This window comes from Bos taurus, chromosome 20 (assembly GCF_002263795.3).
Source record: "Bos taurus isolate L1 Dominette 01449 registration number 42190680 breed Hereford chromosome 20, ARS-UCD2.0, whole genome shotgun sequence".
In the NCBI taxonomy this organism is placed as follows: Eukaryota; Metazoa; Chordata; class Mammalia; order Artiodactyla; family Bovidae; genus Bos; species Bos taurus.
Genome location: NC_037347.1, coordinates 5,217,832 through 5,235,168, shown reverse-complemented (window position 1 = coordinate 5,235,168; position 17,337 = coordinate 5,217,832). Strand labels below are relative to the sequence as shown.

Here is a 17,337-nt window from a genome sequence, read left to right as displayed (position 1 = left end):
AATTGTATTCTTCAAAAATGGTTAATTTTTTGATGAAACAAATTTCATCTCAATTTTAAAACAATACCCAAATCACTGCAGAAAGGATTTGACATGGCAGGCTGTTGCATACATGCCTCAGGATACAAAATGAATACAGTAAGAAATTAGAACCGAAGGAAGTGAGGGTAGGAAAGGAAAATGAATCCTGAGTGTGTTTGCCATGCAAACTACAAGCCTTCAGCTGCCACTGGACTGTAAGAGGTGGACACAATTTCAGCTTGAGCTTCCCAATGACTTATACAAAATAGAAGGCAAGAGTTCTTCCAAAATTTGCAGTCAGATATTCAGAAAATGCTCTACTGAGGGTTGGAAGAGTTTTCTCCCAGGATTCCAGAATGGGTCATTTGTAGGGTGTCAGAGCTGGGGTCCCACTAGTGGCACGTTTCCTGCAGTGCTCCCCTGCCTGGCCACTCACACACCAAGCTCAAACACGAGTCTTTTCCTAAAAGAAGCATGTTTGGCAAACCTCCCAGCCCACCCCTCCCAGATCCATAAGGGAAACAATCGCATTCAGAAAAGTGTGAGACCCACTGTGCTGTGCTTAGTTGCTCAGTCGTGTCTGACTCTTTTCGATCCCAGGGACTGTAGCCCGCCAGGCTCCTCTGTCCAAGGGGATTCTCCAGGCAAGAATACTAGAGTGGGTTGCCATGCCCTCCTCCAGGGGATCTCCCCAACCCAGGGATCAAACCCAGGTTTCCCACACTGAAGGTGGATTCTTTACTGTCTGAGCCACCAGGGAGATCCAGGGACCCCTACAGACAAACCACAAATGTTGTCTAGACAACATATCATACATCAGTCATTTCACCTAATATTTCATGAGCATCTGTGGCCCACTCTGCTTAGTCCCAGGGGGGCACAATGATCAGCAAAGCAAATGTTATGGCACTTGCTTCTACAATGGGAGATAGACTTTTTTAATCACATAAATATATAATCACGAGTAATGTTCAGTATGAAGAAAAATCAGAAGAAAGGGCGTGAATGGGTGACAGTGTAGGGACTAGTCACGGCAGAATCTGGAGGAAGGCTTCTCTTAAGGTAGTGATGTTTGAGATGCGATCAGAAGGAAGAGGTAGACCAGCAGAGAGAAGAAAAGGCTTCCAGAGAGGAAAGAGCATGAGCAAAGGCCTGGGGGTGGGAGGGAGGAGCCTGAGGACAACAGAAAGTGGCAGAGGGTCAATGTCACCAAAGCAGAGTGACAGAGAGAGTGGAGGAAAGAGGCAAAGAGATGCGCGAGAAGTCAGATCGTGGCAGATTGAGGAGGAATGTGTGGGTCCGGCTGCGCTGCTGCCCACTCTGGGGTGTGGGGGTCCTGGGAAGATGGCCACCAGGATGGGGAAGGAAGTTGGTTTCAAGGACTGAAGAGTTTCAGGATGCATCAGTCCCCAGGTTCAGGGAGGAGGATTCCAGAATGAATTGAGCTATTGTCCTGCTGGTAATAGTGGGTCGGAGGGCTCCTGCCTCTCGCCTAGGGAGCATGTTCCTGGCTTCATCTCTATGTATCATTGGTGCATATGCCCAAGGTGCTGCTGACTTTTTTCTTCAACAGTTACCTCCAGTTATCTGCAGACTCTTTCCTCACATCCCGGAAGGCTGGAGAATGCTGTTGGCTTCCACAGCCACTACTTTTTGAGCTTTTATTACAGAGTAGACCCTTCAGATATCTCAAACACCATGGCAGACAGGCAGTACTGGCTACATATTCAAGATCAGAAATCTGAGACTGAGAGTTCAGAGTGTTTGCCTATGGTTATTCAAGTAGGAAGCAGAAAACCTGGACTGGAGGTCAGGTCTTTCTGATCCCTCAAAGTGCTATCTTTTCAGCCTCAGTTCACTGGCAGTCTGTCTGGCAACCCCCGAGGTCACCCATGGTATGCCTTCAAAGGCTTTCAATCATAGGTCTCCTCTACGCCTCCAACCAGCTGGTAGATCTTACGAAAGGCACTGGGTTATGTTTCCCTCTTAAAACAAAAGAGTTGCTTGTTTTAGGGTTTCCAAAATGCATTCCTCAACATTTTAGTCCCTTAAGATTCTCCATGAGAAAAAGATCCATGGTCAAATGCACTGGAGAAACCTTGTATACTCAGCCTTCCTCTCGGTGATTCACGTGTGGTTAAGGCTCTGAGAAATCTCAGTCTGGCATTCTTCACACCTATTTAACTGTGGTGTGAAATTCCTAAGGACATCCTGGAAATTGATGTTTCAAAGCAACACTTTAGGAAGCACCAGATTTGAACACCCAAATACTGGTTGCTGTCTTCCATGCAAATATTCTAGGCTTGAAAAACAAATATGAACTGTTAGGATAAATGGATCCTGCCCTCAAAGAAATCAGACTCTGGCAGGTAACATAAATATGTCCAGGGTGAATTGTAGTGTTCTGTGGAAAGTGCCTAGTCTGATGCCAAGGGACAGGCACTTGTTGGAGGAGCAAGGGCTGGGAAAGAAGTTAGAATGGCATACTGAGATGACCCAGCAGAAGGAGCAGTGCATTCTGTGTAAGTGGAAAGGCGTGGGGATATGCGGGTGGTCAGAAGGACTTGACAGAAGAGGTCATCAGCTGGGCCCTTGAAAGGCAAGCCATAATGGGGTGTGGAAGAGATGACAGGAAATTTAGAGCAAGGAAAGGGATCAACCAAGGCACGAAAAGTCTAGGAACTGGTGAGTAATTTGACAAAGCTGAATAGGAACTCAGCAGTGGGTGTGGGGGGAATGAGGTGGGGTTGGGCTGAGGCTCAGGGTGCTCTCTGAGAGAACACCCTCTGAAAGCCTATGGGTTTCTGACCCAGGCACCCTCTCCAGTTCTCTGGTCTGTCACACAGCTAGAATTCCTGATCTAGATTTTCTGACCATACTCAGCTTCTCTCCAAGGGTTTAGCCACAAGGATTCAGCCAAATTCTAACTATAAAGAGTGGGCCTCCCCAGTGGCTCAGACAGTAAAGAATCTGCCTCCAGTGCTGGAGACTCAGGTTTGATCCCTGGGTCTGAAAGATCCCCTGGAGAAGGGAATGGTTACACACTCCTGTATTCATGCTTGGAGAATCCTATGGAAAGAGGAGCAGCCTGGTGGGCTACAGCCCATGGGGTCAAAAAGGAGTCAAACATGACTGAGCAACTAATGCGTCCCACCACAGAAAGTGGTGACAGCACGGTCGGAGAGTAAAATACAACCCCAAATTTACCTCCCAGTTTTCCTTATCTGGGTTTCCAAAGGTTATCTGGAGCCCTGCTTATACTTTGGGCTTCCCTGGTGGCTCAGCTGGTAAAGAATCTGCCTGCAATGCAGGAAACCTGTGTTCAATCCCTGGGTTGGGAAGAACCCCTGGAGAAGGGAAAGGCTACCCACTCCAGTATTCTGGCCTGGAGAATTCCATGGAATCACAAAGAGTCAGACCCAACTGAATTGGACTAGGTGGCAAGTAACAGAAAATTCAACTAAAGTGATTGAAAAATTCTCCCTCTGCAGGATGGGAAGGGCCAGGGTGGATGGAAATTCTGGTATCTAGGGGTTTCTCTACCACACAGTGTCCTCTTTTGGATATCCACCCCAAAGCAATTCAGTCATCTGGTCGACCCAACTGCCATCATTCTACCAGGACAGTTAGTCTTTCTCACAAAATACAACTGGAGAGAGGAGATTTTGGCTAGAATTCAGCAGCTCAGTGGTGTCAGAAACACCATGTCTATAATTCTCATCCCTTTTCCATCTTGTTTTTAAGACATCAGATAAGGCTCTATCCATCATGTCTGTTTTGAAAGTAGAAATAAGGGAGAAAGAAGTACACATTTTTTGTACAGAGCTCCTGAAGCTCTTCCATGTGTAAATGTTTCATTGCCAAAAACATGTTACATGACTTCCCCTAGATACAAGGATGTCTGAGAAAGTGAGTGTTTCACTGGGAACTGAGTTCAGTGGTGCTCTAAACAAAATCAGGTGCTGTCAGCAAGGAAGGGGGATGTGGATACTGTGACAGTCATAAACAAAGTCTGCCTTCCACAGGCAATATCATTCTGCTGCCCTCCTGGGCAGAATTCTTGGTGGGGCCCCATGACAGCACTCAGCTCCCATGAAATGACTGCTTCTTGGACATTTCTGTAAACCACTCATTCCCCTCATCAAGGTTAATGCAAAAAGAATTTTACTGTTTATATGATTCAAATGGACTCTGTGGGAATTTAAGGGTTTCTTTAAAAGACCTCAGGAAAAAGGCACAACTAATTATGTGCCTTAAGCATAACACACAGCAAACTTTGACCAGGGCATTTAGAGTACAGGACAGCCTGTGCTCTGAGGGATGTAACGCTCTGACTCTGTCAGCAGAAGCTGGACATCGGCAGCATCTTCAGAATCTTACATATCCCTTGGGGTGGGGTGGAGATGAGACTTCCTGCTTCACTTAAGAAGAGGTTAGAGATATTTCAAAGAAGGTTCAAAATAGATACACTGAGAATGAAGGACAGAAAGACTAGGGAAGTCTGCTGGGTGTCAAATTAGGTGTGTCTTTCTTTGATTTTTGTCTGTTTCCTAAAATACTTTCATCATGAAGGCTCATCTCCTAATCTTATTCTACCTTTCATCTGAAGTCTTTAGAGTAGGATAACACAGACTCTTCTCCATGGAATGCTAATTCAGTACCAGATACAATACTAAACGCTTTATATGCCCCATCTTACTAGGCCTCACGACTGCCTTGGACAATAGGAGCTATCATCATCCTGCTCCACGGAGGAGGAAACGGAGACTCAGAGCAGCAAGTTAACCTGCCCAGGGCTATCCGCATCAGAGGCCAGACTCCTAACCATCACTGCAGGCTATTGTTCAAGCCCAAGAAAACTAAAACAGCTCTTTAACTCAGAGCAGTGTTGAAGACCTGGGTAGTGACCTCTGCCTTGGGGCCACCAGCCCCCTGAGCCTAGCACTGGGCTCCCTGCCAACTCTGAGCTACAGTGTCCAATACCACGGTCTACTTATCTACTTTCTTAACTCTGGAGGTAGGCCCGGGGCAAAGGAACTAATACAAATGGGGCTGCAGCTTGAGCCAGGCCCCGAGGAACACTGATCTGAGTAGCATTTGATCCTCACCACAGGACTTCCCTGGTGGCTCAGACGGTAAAGCCTCTGTCTACAATGAGGGAGGCCTGGGTTCAATCCCTGGGTCGGGAAGATCCCCTGGAGAAGGAAATGACAATCCACTCCAGTACTATTGCTTGGAAAATCCCATGGACAGAGGAGCCTAGTAGGCTACAGTCCATGGGGTCGCAAAGAGTTGGACACGAGTGAGCGACTTCACTTTTTCACAGTTCAAAGGAAAACCTAGGAGACTGTCAATTGTAGTGATCTGCCCTGCAGTCTGGCAGATTTTAGTCTTGCCAGCTGTGTGACTTTGGGCAAGCCTCCTAACCTCTCTGAGTCCCATTTCCTCTTCTGTAAAATCGGGTCCATAATGGGAATCTTGTAAATACCAAGTTAAATAATCCATAGGAACAGCTTAGCACCATGCCTAGGGCAACAAAGTCCTTGATCAATAAGGATCAGCTACTATCTGATCAGCTACTCTATTAGCCCTCTTTTGAGGGTGAAGAGACCAAGGTGGCTTGCCCAGGTCCCACAACTGGAAAGCGACAGGTCTGGAATGGACCCCAAGTCTGAGCTGGCTGGACACGTGAACTGTGAAGCTCCTCCAATGGGCTGTAACCACGGGGCACCTCTATCAGGGCCGTAGCAACATCACAGGGAAGCAGCATGTGCTGCTGGGGGAGGATCTGCTCTCTCCTTTGAAGGCCAAACCCTCGAGGAATGGGGTGGGGCACAGCCAGACCCTGGGCAAAGGTGACTCTTAGCAAGTTCCCTTTTTGCTGTCAGCAGCAGGCATGCGGGAAGCCTGCATTCTGGGGCGGGGCGGGGGGAGCTGCAGAGGGGAAAGTGGTAAACTCGAATCCTCTCGAGATGGCACCGGTGCTCACTATGATATCTGCCGGAGGTGTCAGCACATCATAAAGCATTCCTGCTTGGCTTGGAGCAGCTGCTCCTAATTTTGTCCAAGGTTCAGAAACAACAGACACGTGGGCCTGCCACTGACTATTCCTGTTCAAGGCTGTGGAATTCTGGCCTCCAAAGCCTCCATCGGAAAACATTCAGAGACATTCTCACAGGCCAGCTCAAACATGCTTCCAGGAGACTTCTCCCAAGTGCCCCTCCTTCTTCAAACAGGCCAAGGGTTTTTTCATTTTGTTTTGTTTTTTTGTTTTTTGTTTACCGCTTTGGGCACCAGAAAAGCACAGCGCACACTGCACATAAATGCAAACAGTAGACGCAAGGTGGCCAAATGGTTTGGCTGTGAAGTTGTCATTAAAAGAGATGAAACAGATGACCAGGGCACTGCCTTTGGAGGCGGCTGCCAGTGTCCACTGGGCAAAAGACAAGGGGGCCAGACATGGTCGGCGTGGCTCTTTGGTGCTCTTCACACTCCAGCAGAGGGCTTAGCCAGGCTTTGCAGTAAGTTCTGTAAATTCCCATTTGTGCGCACAAAGAGGAGAATTCTCTGCTGCTAGGGCTGCACACCGTCAGCGTGAGGTGCCCTCTTCCTGGAAATCAGATACCAGGAGTGCCAATCAGGGGCCCCAAGGGGCAGCCTGGACCCATCAAGGATGGGAGGAAAAAGCAACGGGCTATGGCAGGCAGAGCAGCATGTTTGGAAAAGAAGCATGCCTGCTGTGTGCTCAGTCACGCCTGAGTCTCTGCCACCTCATGGACTGTGGCCCACCAGGCTCCTCTGTCCATGGGGTTCTCCAGGCAAGAATACTGGAGTGGGTTACCATTTCCTCCTCCAGGGAATCTTCCTGACCCAGGGATCGAACCGCATCTCTTGCATTGGCAGGCAGATTCTTTACCAGACCTAAGTCCAAATCCTGGTTTTCTCACTTATCTCCTTTGAGGCTTCCACCAAATTCTCTGCCCTCATTTGGAGCACGTGATTTGCAACATCCTTTCTGCCATCTCCTAGGGTTGGGCAAATGAGGAGATGTGTGTGCAAGCTGTCATCTAGAAAGGACTCAGCATATAGAAGGTGCCAGGTTAGAGTTCAAAAATGCAAGTGCATTTGGTGTGGTTATGAGGGTGCTGTGAAGGACCTCAGCATGTTTGTGAGTAAAGGCTGGCCCCACTGAAAGCAATGGGGAGAGTCCTCTTCGATTTTCTGAGTGAGTGGAGGAAGCCAGGATGCGTCAGAAAGCCAGCCTCAAGCTGATGACACCCTGCTGTTTAAAACCCTTCAAAAATCCCCACTGCCCTGGGAATAAGTGCCGTAACTTCAAAATATGGCTGTGAATTGACACTCCCTCAGATCTGAGTTAGAACCTCTGAGATGAGACCCAACAATGTGTTTTTAACCAGCCCTCAGAGGAGGATTCTAATACATGGGTGACAATCACTTATCTGGGTCCCAGGAGCCCCTTACAGCCAGTGGAACACACCTACGTGGACTTTTAAGCCTGTAGTAGCCCTCGTGGCGGCTTCATCAGCTGCAGGCTTCCCCTGAGAGGTTCTTCTTTCAAGCCAGACCTGCCAGGAAATTGTAGCTCAAATTGCTAGATCAACAGGAACTCCCACCAACTTCAGGCAAGGAAGGTGACATGACTGAAGCCTCATCACAGAGATAGAATGTTGTTACCATGAATAGGATGGATTTTAAAGGGATAGAGGCAGATCCATGGTGTGTGGGTACCCTGCGTAGCACTTGGAATGCTCTTAGCTACAAGTACTGGATTATCAAATGAAAAGTGGCTGAAACAATGCAGGCCTTACTACGTCACTTTACAAGAAGTCCAGAGGGAGGCGGGGCTGGTCACCGAGGTCTCAGGTCGTCCCATCTGGTGGCAGGTCATCCTTCATGGTTGCAAAACAGCTATTGCAGACCCCACGTGAGGGCACCATTTGCCTATTAGACAACAGGGCAATTAGGCCTTAACTTAATCTTTCTATTAAGTAGAATGCTCCCTGAAGTCTTCTAGCAGACTCCCCCTTACATCTCCTTGCTCAGACTCAACAGGATGATCACTCCTGGGCCCATCACTGACAGAGGAGAATGGAACTGTGGCAATTGGCTCTGATGCCTCATGAACAAAATCTGGGCTTTTAATGAGGGGAGGGGATGGTAAGGGGAGAGAGTAAGGGTCAGGGATCCACTGACAACTATGAGAATGTGTCTTCAGAAAGGAATGAGCTCAAGGAGTTTCCTGGTGGTCCAGGGGCTGAGACTCCATGCTCCCAACGCAGGGGGCCTGGGTTCAATCCCTGGTCAGGGAACTAGATCCCATAGGCAGTGGCTAATGATCCTGCATGCCACAATGAAGACCCGGCACAGCCAAATAAATAAATAAATTTTCAAAGTTAAAAAAGAGAGGCATGAGCTCAGAGGATGAAATGCAGAGTGTCAGATGCCAGTAGGCAAGCCTGGCATCCATGTAGACCATGGATGGTCCTGCACAGAGCGGGGGAGAATCCGACGGGAAGGTGTTAAGGTAGAAGCTAAATTAAAAATAAACTCTGTAGAGAAATGTTTAGAGCAGAGGGAGAAGAGCAGGAGGAGCAGATTTGGGTTTGAGAAATTTTATTTTATAGGAGCCATTACACAGCAGAGAAAGACAGCATAAGTCTGTGGACACCAAGGCCATACGTGGGTGGGGGTCCCTTCCCCACCCGAAATCTTTTGGGGATCTGAGGTAGGGTTGAGGGCATACTAGAGGTGGTCCAGGCTTGGGGGAGCCCTCAAATGTCCAGCTGGGCATATGTCAACTTGCAGTGACCCCACATTGAGGGTCCTTGGGTCCTAATCTAATACTTTATCTTTTTGAGCCAAAGGAAACTCGCAGACTGGGAGCATCGTGGGGGCATGGAGGGATAATCAAGTTTCTAAGCTTGCCAAGAACTTCCTTTCCAGAGTGCTATTCTGTGTTGATGGGTCTGTGTCTATTTCCTGTAAAGAGGCAGGGGGACCTTCCCCTCCAGCTCCTAGGCCATGTACAGGTCAAGGGAGATCTGCCAGGCAAGCAGGGAGCACCCAGGGCCTAGGCAGAGGGAGGTGACAGGGAGTGGGCTAGGAGGAGCCAGGCCCTGCAGACACCCCCAACCCCATCCCCCTTCACCCCAGCTCCATCCAAGAGGAAACGGAGCCCAGGGATGCCGTGGAGGGGAGCAAAGGGCTTCGAGGGACCTTGAGGAGAGGAGAAAAGATGAAGACAGCCCACAAGGGGCAAGGTGCTCCTGTGCAGTGATGCAAGGGGGGTGCTCCGGGAAAAGCCTGCATCCCTGACCTGGGAGCCCAGGAGCCCGGTCAATGGAGTGCAGGTGCCCTGGGGACCGAGTCCGCAAGGCTACACCACGCAGGGACTTCGTGGTAAGAGGCCTGAGGGAAGACTGGTCCCTAAGGCAGGCCCCTAAGGCGTCTGCCGGGCCCCCTTGAACTGCAGTGCCATCTCGTCGGACCCTTTCTCCCCAAGCCCCGCGGCTGGAGCATTTATTGTCAGGGGGTCTGTGTCAGCGCCGCCACCTGCTGCACTGCCCAGACCCTGGAACAGCCCAGGGTCAACAGCTGCCCGCCGCCTCCCCCAGCCCTTGCGGTGTCCCCTCCCTGCAGCGCCCCTCTCCTGTCCCACAGCCTGGCCTTCCCCAGGGGGCGTATGGCGCTCCGTGTATCCCGTCATCGCCACTGACAGAGGAGCCTTGACCCCAGAGCAGGCAGCCTCCCCACCAAGAAACCACAAGTCTCTTCTCAAAGGGTCAGCTCTGCAGTGCGGCTTGCTTCCTCCACATCTCACCACCCCATCCGACACTCAGAACGGAGGGAGTCACCCATCTTGCTCCCGGTGTCATGTCCATATGGATCATGCCTCTGCTTCTGTTCACAGTTTATGCCGGACAAACTCTTTCTTTCCCTCTTCATCAATTTCTCTTCAAACTTTACAAAAGCAACATGTGTCGACACTATGATGTCAAAAGAAAAACATCACCTCTTCCCACCCTCTTTTCATCTGCCCTTGCTTCCCTGGTGGCTCAGATGGTAAAGAATCAGCCTGCAATGCAGGAGACCTGAGTTTGATCCCTGGATTGAAAAGATCCCCGGAGAAGGGAATGGCACCCCACTCCATTTTTCTTGCCTGGAGAATCCCATGGACAGAGGAGCCTGGCGGGCTACAGTCCATGGGGTCGCAAAGAGTCCATGGGACATGACTGAGGGACTAACACTTTCACTTCTTTCCCTCTTCTTAAAGGAGGACGAGGATAACCTTCCGCCTCTCCTGCTCACAAATACGTGCATAGGCAGCCTTTTGGCTTGGGGCTCTCAACACACATCCACGGCTCGCCTTTCTCTCTTGACGAGGCATCATAGCTTTCCTCATCCATAGACAAAACCAAACACATTTTGGTATGTAGTTGCAGAATAGTTCCATGGATTTAATGCATCACAATTCATTTGCTCAGCTTTCCCCCCAGGTAAGCTACTCAGGTGATCTCCAGCTCCTTGTCAGCATTGGCAAATCCTCAATAAACAGTCCCCATCCTTCCTGGGGGCCAACTCTGGGCTCAGGGCTCTGGTCACAGACGCATCTTCCTCCTCCCTGGCCTTTTTCTTCCTTCCCTTTCTTTGTGGCTTCGCCCATTCTCTCCATTTCTTGTCTGTAATTTCCATCATTGTACTGAATAACCAGGTCCAGAGAAATGGGACAGAAGCTAAATGGGAAATAAATGGTAATTTGTTTTCAGATGAGAGAAAGCTAGCATGTTTGCATACTGCTGAGGATTTCTACCGCTTTTATTTAAAGTTCTTTAGCTGGTTGACTCCACTACTCTGAAATATATGCTTAATTCCTCCCCCTTACTTTATTAACTGTAAATAATACCTATTGCCTCTAATACAAAGGATAAACATATGGTTCAATTCTGCTATCACTTTGCTATCCTTCTCTGCCTTCCAAAGTTGCTTGTGTATGTGTGTGTTTTATTCATTGATTACCTCTGCAACTTTAAATAACTGAAGCCTCTATTTCTTCTTCTGTCACTGCCATATGTATCCCAACCTTGTGAGTTGAGGTCATCAACACTCCTCCCTTTCCCCAATCTTTTCTTTCCTCTGGCCCATTCCAACTTTGATAAATAATAACTATTTATAGACTTTTGGACTCTGTGGGAGAAGGCGAGGGTGGGATGATTTGAGAGAATAGCATTGAAACATGTATATTACCATATGTGAAATAGATCGCCAGTCCAGGTTTGATGCATGAGACAGGGTGCTCAAGGCCAGTGCACTGGGATGACCCTGAGGGATGGGATGGGAAGGGAGGTGGGAGGGGGGTTCAGGATGGGGAACACATGTACATTCATGGCTGATTCATGTCAATGTATGGCCAAAAAAACACCACAATATTGTAAAGTAATTAGCCTCCAAATAAAATTAATAAATTAGTTTTTTAAGTAAAAACTGTTTATAGATTGAATCAAAGTGGTTTAAAATATAGCATTGACATGTCTATACTGGTACTAAGCGGTATGTTAAAATTAAAATATCTTCTCTAGAAGTCATTTAGCCATTTATATGTGTATTTATTCATTCAGCAATTATTTACCGAGTAGATGCTACCTTCCAGGCACTGTTTGAGCCACTAGAGATAGCACGATGAAGAAAACAGAAGAATTCCTTGCCCTCTGAAGCTGACATTCCAGAAGGAGGCGGGCAATAAACAGGCAATTCCAGATGGAGATAAGTATTACAAAGGAAAATAAAGTGGAAGAGGAATTTACACAGTAACAAGTTAGGGGCACTTTAGATTGAGTAGCAGTTTCCGAACAGACACCTGGGGGGAGTGAATAAATCAGTAGCTGTTGAGTTAACCACCTTACATCACAACACTTGGAACAGCAGAAGGAAAATGCCACAAACATTATAGCCAGATGGCTTTTCTTCCCTTTTTTTCCTGTACCTTTGAATCATGATATGGCACTTTAGATGCTCCCATGTCCCTCCAACTCAAAACTCTGACATCCTTTTATTCATAAAGGCAAACCGTCAACAGCAAACCATCAAACACCAAGCAATTTAAATGTTAAGAGATTTAGTTGCCACTCACTGAATTAATGGGTAAATATTTAGATGGTAATGATAGTAAGCTCTAATCTTTTTGAATATTTTTTGCCATGGGTAAAAAGTAAAGGTCAAGGGGAACCCCTCTCCCTTTTAACATGCTCAAGAAATAGGAAGATGTGTCAATTTGAAAGAAAAGTTCAGGATAATCCATCCTTCTAAAGGATTCTTCTTTATTACTTTGACAAGTTTAATTTAGTTCTGGTTGTTGTGATCACATCCTGCATAAAAAGCACACTCAGCGAAAGCAATGAAGTCCTAATGAATCAAGACATCCCCTAGGAGCCCTTAGTAATGGAATCAGCATGCAAGCAGTGAGGCAGAACTACTGGGATTCTGATAGAATAATGACTGGCTCTGCAGATTAGGATGGTCAGAAAGACTTCAAGCCTTCTGGTGTATTTTTCACTTCCAAAGAACGTTTCAAGCTTTTTCTAGTTAGTTCTCAGCCTAATCTGCAGGCACTATGAGATAAACTGAGGCCTGGAATGACACTGAATCAATCTAGCGTGCCATCTACACAGTCCCTGGAACAGTTTGTGATGCGGTGCCAGACATGAGAAACTAACATCCAAGAGGTTCTTTTTTCTCCTGGATGAAGGAACCAGTGTCTGAGTACTCACTGTTTAGAAGAATAGACGTTTCATGAAATGAAGTGGACAGCAAGGCAGTGAAGGGAAAAGGGAACAATTTCTCTCAACCAAGCCAAGTTAAGGAACTAACCAATGGCCTTAAGACACAGAATGAAGCTTTAATAGATGAGAATATAGATCTATATAAAGAAATAAAAAGCACTGATAACTGTTGTAAATATGAGATTTAGTAACTCTGTTTATAAATATGAGACTCTTTCTTAATACTTGCTGCTGCTGCTGCTGCTGCTGCTGCTAAGTCGCTTCAGTCATGTCTGACTCTGTGCAATCCCATAGATGGCAGCCTACCAGGCTCCCCTATCCCTGGGATTCTCCAGGCAAGAACACTGGAGTGGGTTGCCATTTCCTTCTCCAATGCATGAGAGTGAAAAGTGAAAGTGAAGTCGCGCAGTCGTGTCCGACTCTTGGCGATCCCATGGACTGCAGCCCCAGGCTCCTCTGTTTAATACTTAAATACTTTTTAATGGATTATTTAAATAGAAATAATAACATTGTATTGATGGGTTTATAAAATGTACAAGTAAAATGTATGAAACAAGAGCATAAAGGCTGGAGGAGAAACAAATATACTACTGCGAGATTCTTACATTATACACAAAGTAACACAATTTCAACTGAAGAAAGACTGATAAGATACAGATGAAGACTATAAAGCCTAAAGCAACCACTAAAACAACAACAAAAATGGCTAACAGTAAACAAAAAAAATAATTAAAAATAATCAAAAAATCAGAAAAGGAGAAAAAAAAAGACATAGAGAATATAGGAGACAAGAAAATAAATGGCAAGATGGTAGATTTAAACCTAACCATATCAATAATCACATTAAATGGAAATGATAAAAACATTGCCCTTTAAAAGGTAGGAATTACTGGATGTTTTTTAAAGCAGAACAATTGCCTGCCATTCGCATGAAACCTACTTTAAGTATAAAGACCCAAATAGGTTAATGTAAATAGATGGAAAATTTGCACCATGCTAAAATTTATTTTTTAAAAAGCTTGGAGTGGTTATTTTAATTTCAGACATGGGATAATACCAGAGATAATAAAGCTCATCGGACAGCAGTGGCAAACACAGAGAGCAAGTGCACAGAGAACATTTACCAAGATAGAGGATATTCTTGGCTATGAACCAAGCCTTAATAAATTTAAAAGAATTCAAGTCATATAATGTATGTTCTCTGAGAGCAGTGGGATTTGACTAGAAATGAATAACAGAAATATATCCAAGTACTTGGAAAGAGAGTGATACACTCCTAAATAACTCATGAGTTAGAAAAGTGAATGTGTTAGTTGCTCAGTTGTGTTTGACTCTATGCAACCCCATGGACTATAGCCCACCACGCTCGTCTCTCCATGAGTTAAAGAAATTATGAAGCATTTGAATTGAATTAAAAAGTGAAAATACTATAACCTACAATCTGTAAGATGTAAGGGCTTCTCTGGTGGCTCAGATGGTAAAGAGTCTCCCTGCAGTGTGGGAGACCCAGGTTCAATCCCCAGGTCAGGAAGATCCCCTGTAGAAGGAAATGGCAATCCACTCCAGAACCCTTGCCTGGAAAATCCCATGGACAGAGGAGCCTGGCAGGCTATGGTCCCTGGGGTAGCTGTAAGTAAAGCAAGACTCAGAGGGAAATTTATGGCACCAAATGCCCAAGAAGAACTATCTCAAATCAATGACACCAGTTTTGATATTTATAAACTAGAAAATTAAAAAAAAAAAAGAGTAAATGAAACATAAAGTAAGTGGAAGAAAAAAAAATGAAGATCCCTCCCTAAACAAATAAAACCAAAAACAGAAAAAACAAAATCAATGGAATCAACAGGTTTTTTTGTTCCTTGAGAAAATTAACATCCAGCCAGACTTATCATGAAAAAGACAAAAGACAAACTACTAACATTAGGAATGAGATTTTACAGATTTCAAAAAGATAACACAAGAATATTTTGAACATTATGCCAAAGCATTCTGCAACTTAGAGGAAACGAACAAATGCACTGAGAGACAAACAACTAGAAGTTATTTAAAAATAAATAGAGTACTCTGCTGGTGGTTCAGAGGTAAAGAATCCACCTGCCAATACAGGAGACACGGCTTCAATCCCTGATCTCTAAAGCTCCCAGAAGCTGCGGAGCAACTAAGTTCATGTATCAAAAAAAAAAAAAAAAAAAGAATAAATAGATACTCTGGTAGCCCTACATTTAATAGAGAAACTAAATTTTTGGTTTAAAACCTTCACACAAGCAAGCTCCAGGCCCAGGTGGCTTTGCTAGTGAGTTCCACCAACATTTAAGAATTTATACCAAGTCTACACAATCTCTTCCAAAAATGAAGGATGAAATACTTCCCAACTCATTCCATGAGGCCAGCATTACTCTGACATCAGAACCAGAGACATTACAAGAAAAAGAGAGACCAATATCTCTCATGAATATAGATTAAAATAATCCACAGCAAATTCAATCTAGCATTATATATAAAGAGAATCAATGTAATTCATCACACATGTGCGTGATTAGTCGCTCAGTTGAGTCCGACTCTTTGCAACCCCATGGACTGCAGCCCACCAGGCTCCTCTGTCCATGGGGATTCTCTAGGCCAGAATACTGGAGTGGGTTGCCACGCCCTCCTCCAGGGGATCTTCCCAACCCAGGGATCGAACCCAGGTCTCCCACATTACAGATGAATTCTTTACCATCTGAGTCACCAGGGAAGCCCAAGAATACTGGAGTGGATAGCCTATCCCTTCTCCATGGGATCTTCCCCACCCAGGAATCAAACTGAGGTCTCCTGCATTGCAGGAGGATTCTTTACCAGCTGAGTTACGTAATTCATCACAGTAGCAAAATAATCAATGACCATCTCAATAAATACAAAAACAGTATTTGAAAAAAAAAAATCCAACCAATATATGTTCCTGAAAAAAATCTCAGAAAGCAAGAGGAAATTTTGCCAGCAGATGACCTTCAGGCTTGAACTGTAACCTGGGCTCTTCCCTGGGTCTCCAGCCTGCCAACACATCCTGCAGGTTTTGGACTTGTCAGCCTCCTTAAAATTACATGAACCAACTCCTTAAAATAAATCTTTCTATATATTTGCATCCTATTGGTTCTGTTTCTCTAGAGAATTCTGACTAAAACACATCCCCAAAGTATTATGTTTATGTTTCAACTGAATGAACAAACTGTAGTACATCCAATAATGGAATTCTCCTGAAAAAACTGCAAACTACAGTTAAACTCAACAATGTGGATAAATCTTAAATGCATTGTGCTAAGAGGAAGAAGCCAAAGTTAAAAATAACTTGTCATAGAGTTAATAAACTGCTTACTTTTCTTTGTAACACAGATGTGGTCTGATTTATTCTGCTGTTTACTGTAGACATCCCATTTCATTTCCCTGAAATGAAAGCACCACAAAGTTAGATCTTTTGTCTTTTTTTTTTTTACTGCTGGACCCCAGGTGTCTAGAAAATTTGCCAGCACAAAGTGAGCCCTCAGTAGAGATTGGCTGAGTAGGAAATGAACAAGATTCAAGCTCAATCTGCCTCCAAAGCCAACTTTTCTCACAGCTCCAGATTGTCCCTCATATCTCCTCGGATGACAGTGAAGCCTCCTATATGCTTGGTCTGCCCTAAGCATCCCATGATACATGCTGTTGGCACCGTGCATAAACCAAGATCTAACAGGGTCCTACTTGGTGGCAGACAGACATTACCTCATTCGGTCCCACCATCCTCTTGTGAGTTGGGTACTATGGCCCCTGTTTCATAAATGGAGGAATTGAGCTCCAGAGAGATCACATGCTCGTAAGGTCACAAACAGATTGAGGATTGTCTGACCCCAAAGTTTTAAACATATTTTTTAAAAACCACACACTATAAACAATTTAATTTTTCTTATGAATACTGTGGAACCTAGAACTAGATTTGGGGTTTTAGTCAGACTATGTCAAAAACAGTGAAAAATGGACATTTGGTCATTCATTATCATTTCACCATATATTTTGAGCATATTAGCTACTACGTGCCAGGTAATACCCTACACACTGAGAACAGAGCATTGAATAAAATGGTCCATGTCCCTTCTCTCATATGCTTGTTGTGATAACTGACTGAGACCTTAACTCAAATTAGCATAAACACTAAAAGGAATTTTTGGTTTGTATTGCTATTAAGCCCAGAGGTAGTTCTCTTGCTTCAGGTATGGCTTGATCCAGCATCTCAAATCAACAATATAATTTCTTCCTTCCTTTCGTTTTTTTCCCTCCATTTATTCAGCAATATTTCTCTTGTAACTGAAACTCTCCCTTCTTGTTTGTAAGATGATTTCTGAGACCTACATGCTTTCTTAGTATGTCTAAGTTGAGAGAAGCATCATTCTTGGTAGCAAGGACACTTAGAGCTCACTCAGCTTCCACTTCTTTTCCACCCATGGCAAACTTTGAAGAAACTACATCCATCAAAAGGCCTGCCCCACGTTTGGTATCGTTGATCTGT

General features: G+C 45.3%; 1 long non-coding RNA gene across 1 annotated transcript in view; it reads right to left on the bottom strand.

Annotated features, from left to right (window-relative positions):
• Window positions 1-10,485: 10,485 nt before the first annotated feature.
• Window positions 10,486-17,337, bottom strand: part of LOC107131404 (uncharacterized) — a 165,528-nt gene continuing 158,676 nt past the window's right edge. Inside the window, exons 3-4 of the long non-coding RNA XR_001494434.3 lie at window positions 16,171-16,238; window positions 10,486-10,775 (exon numbers count right to left, since the gene is read on the bottom strand). This is a non-coding gene — a long non-coding RNA (uncharacterized lncRNA). The remainder of the gene's footprint in view (window positions 10,776-16,170; window positions 16,239-17,337) is intronic.